The following is a 4,159-nucleotide window of genomic DNA, read 5'->3' as shown; positions in this document are numbered from 1 at the left end:
CATCCAGCCCCAATTCCTCCACCACCATAATAGGCAGAATGAAGAGGACCTAGTCAGCAAAAAATTCATCCACGCAGTTGGTGTCATAAGGGTTGAGTTAGATGCTGAACATTCAATCTTATTCAGCAGCAACAAGATGATACCAGCCAGCCCTCTGCTACAGTCCTTATCCCCTTACTTTTTAGTGTCACAGGTTCAGTGGGATATGTACTCCCATTCCCACACAGCAGTAAGGGGAAGGAACTCTGCTTCTGCTTTCCCCCAGTGTCAGTGGAGCCCTGCTATGAGCTGAACCCCACCTGGGCCTGCATGTTACAGAGGATGGCTGCAGGCCAACAAAGAGATTAAAATGGGACCCAAAGTCTCACAACAGAATATATAAAATTTCTAGGAAACATTAAAAAAATCACTCATCACAGCAAGAAATAGAATAACAACTTGAATGAGAAAAGACAACAGATGCAACAAAAGACACATATGTTGGAATTATCTGACAAAGATCTTAAACCAACAATCATAAAAATTCTCCAACTATTTATCAGGTGCTGGTTTGAGGTCATGGTAATACATCAGTAAAGAAACTTCCTGCCCTCATGGAGCTTACATTCTAGTGCACATGGATTTTGTCATGTATATCATAATATTTTTGTTTTAGTCTTGATCTTACTCATCATTGTTAACATCTCTTATCTGTGTAGACCTTGTGAAAGTGAAAACTTTATTATAGGTTGTCTGCTGTTTATTCTCTTGATAACTGTGACAATTAGAATTGTGCTTGAAATACAGGCCATATTCATTTAACAATAGGTTTTCTTCAAAATAACTCATGACTGAAAAATGTAGCTCACTCTGAATTCTTAAAACTCTGCATTTAAAAAAATTTCCTCTGATGATGAATATGCAACTATGTGATGATATTGTGAATTGCTGAGTGTATGTGTTGGGCATGTTTGTGTTTCTTTTTTGTAATTTTTTTAATTAATAAAAAATGAAAAAAAAATTCTTCTGCTGTGTGGATTTTATAATGAAAATGAGATTTCTAACTTCTGAAGAACACCTTTACCACACTCATCATCTGTAGTGGTTTAATCACCTTTATGGACTTTCTGATGAACTTGAACATACTGAATAAAGCCCTTATCACATACCAAACATCAGTATGGTTTCTCTCTAGTATGGGCTCTCTGATGGACTTGAAGATGTGAGGCCCAAATGAAGCTCTTACTATATACACTACATTTATAGGGTTTTTCTCCCATGTGGATCCTCTGATGAACATGAAGACAAAAGTTCAAAATAAAGCCTTTCCCATACTCATCACATTTGTATGGTTTCTCTCCAGTATGAACTCTTTGATGGACTTGAAGATGTGAACTCCAGCTGAAGCCCTTACCACATGTCTCGCATTTGTAGGGTTTCTCTCCTGTATGGACTTTCTGATGGCCTGAGAGATAGGAACTGTGATTAAGGTGCATATCACATGAGAGACATTTGTATAGCTTCTCTCTTATGTGAACTCTCTGATGAAAATTAAGTTTTGAGATATGACTGAACTCCTTACCACATATCTCACAATTGTAGGGTTTCTCTCCTGTATGGACTCTCTGATGGCCCTGAAGATATGCTCTCTGATTAAAGCCCTTACCACATATCTCATATTTGTATGGATTCTCTCCTGTATGGACTCTGATGAACATGAAGATTTGAAATCCAATTGAAGTCCTTCCCACATCTCTCACATTTGTATAGGTGTTTCTCAACTGCGTAATCTCTCTAATGGGCTGAAAACATGACCTCCATCTGAAGCCCTTAGCACATGTCTTACATTTGTATGGCTTCTCTCCTGTGTGAACTCTCTAATGAGCCTGAAGACCTGAAGTCCGAGTGAAATCCTTACCAGCATATCTCACATTTGTATGGCTTTTCTCCTGTATGGACACTCTGATGGGCTTGGAGATGGCAATTATGGCTGAAGTTCTTATCACATACATCATATTTGTATGGTTTCTCTCCAGTGTGTAGTATGTAATGGGCTTGAAGATATGAGTCCTTACTAAAGACCTTACCACACACCTCACATTGATATGATTTCTCTCCGGTGTGGATTTTCTAATGAACACCAGAATTCTGATTAAACACGCTATCAGATGTATCCCATTTGTATGTTTGGTCTCCATTGTGGGCTCTCTGATGGGCATGAAGCTGTGATGTCTGATTGAAACTCTTATTAAAAACATCACATTCTTATTTCTTTTCAGTGTTGTCTACACAGAAAATGTTTAGATCTCAGCTATGACTGAAGCCGTTGTCACACCTGTCACTCTTTTATGGCTTTGCTCCTGTGTAAATAACCTCATATGTGGGAACACAGGAGTTCCAATTGAAGTTCTTGGCACATGTCTGACATTTGTAGGGTTTCTCTCCTGTGTTGACTTTCTGGTGAGTTTGGTGATGTGAACTCTGACTGAGGCCCTCACCATATCCATCATTCCTATAGTATTTCTTGCCTGTGTGAACATTCTGATGAACGGGAAGCACTGAGCTATAATTGGTGCCCTTTCCACACTCAATACATACATGAGGCTTCTCTTCTAAGTGGAATTCCTGAAAAAGTTCAAGACTGAAGTCAATGCTGATGCCTTTTCCATGCTTATTAGAGGTTTGCTCTCCTGACTGGTTTACACTAAGCTGGGATATCAAGTCTTTTACACAATTATGGCTAAATGCTTTCCCTCTTCTGTGTACTCCATGGCCATCATCATGAGAGAACCTTCTCAAAACACACTGATCACATTTACACAGTGTATTTCTTATATTCATTTGATAATTCTGTGATGCTCTGTGATACATTTTCCTCCCCAAATCCCAGGAGATACTATTTGGAAACTTTTTATTTTGATTCCTACTGAAACTCTCCCCTTGAAACTTCATTGCATGGTTCTCATTTTCAGAAACCTGAATAAATTCCCCTGCCCTTATGTGACAGAGGAAATCACCTTGTCTTAACAATTTGGACATTTTACTTTGAGGATTTATCATCACATCTTGATTTTTGGTTAATTTACTAGTAAATTATTTCCACATCTGCCAGCACATATGGCCTTCATGTAAAGGGTATCTGTATTAGTTTGGGTTTTCTAGAGAAACAGAATCAACAGGAAACACTTGGAAATATAAAATTTTAAAAAGTGTCTCACATAACTGTGGGAATGCAGCATCAAAAGCCGCAGAGTAGGCTGTGAAGCCAACGATTCCGATGGAGGGTCTGGACAAACTCCACAGGAGAGGCTTGCTGCCCAAAGCAGGAAGACAGTCTGCCTGTTCTGAATCTCCTTAAAAGGCTTCCAATGATTCGATTAAGCATCATTCATTGCAGAAGACACTCCCCTTGGCTGACTACAGATGGAATCAGCTGTGGATGCAGCTGATGTGATCATGATTTCATTCCATGAAATGTCCTCATTGCAACAGACAGGCCAGCGTTTGCCCAATCAGACAAACAGATACCACCACTTGACCAAGTTGACACATGAAACTGACCATGACAATCAGCCTCTTGTCAATTTGGCAGCTATACATATCACCTTAAACCATACCTAATTTCTAAATAAAAATCAATAAAGCACACATTTTTTTTCTTCCATCTAACAATACTCAACTGTCCTGCGTATAACTGGAAACACATTAAATCTCTCTAGAATAGGGTGCAAGCCTTTGGGTAATATTCATTCTTAAATTTGATATCTTACAACTTAAATAGTAAAACAGGAACAAAACAGCATTACAGTCCTTGCTTCTGTAACTGATCACGTGGTTGTAGTTCATATTTATCACTACCTTCTTCCACTACCCATTCCATGTTCCCTTTACACTCAGCAAGCACTTCAGCTGGCCGTAGTCCTTTGCCTGGTGGGGTGAACCAAACCTTCATTCCTGAAGTTTCACAGCCATCAGCAGTCCTGTCTGGATTGGGTTGTTGCCATTTTCCATTGATTTTAATCACAGGGCATGGTAGTACTAAAAGATGCCCTAGGGGCTCTCCTATATTCCAAGAAAACTCTTCTTTACCTTGTTTGTGTAGTTGCAGTCCTATCTCCCCCCGATAATCAGGTTCAATCACCCCAGCCAATAATGTAATCCCCTTCTTGGCTTGTTGATC

At 39.3% G+C, this 4,159-nt stretch overlaps 1 pseudogene; it reads right to left on the bottom strand.

Annotated features, from left to right (window-relative positions):
- Positions 1-1,154: 1,154 nt before the first annotated feature.
- Positions 1,155-2,820, bottom strand: LOC143658332 (uncharacterized; annotated as a pseudogene).
- Positions 2,821-4,159: the final 1,339 nt, after the last annotated feature.

Source organism: Tamandua tetradactyla, chromosome 16 (assembly GCF_023851605.1).
Source record: "Tamandua tetradactyla isolate mTamTet1 chromosome 16, mTamTet1.pri, whole genome shotgun sequence".
Lineage (NCBI taxonomy): Eukaryota > Metazoa > Chordata > Mammalia > Pilosa > Myrmecophagidae > Tamandua > Tamandua tetradactyla.
Note: the sequence above shows the minus strand (reverse complement) of the source record. Positions and strands in the feature narration are given on the sequence as shown.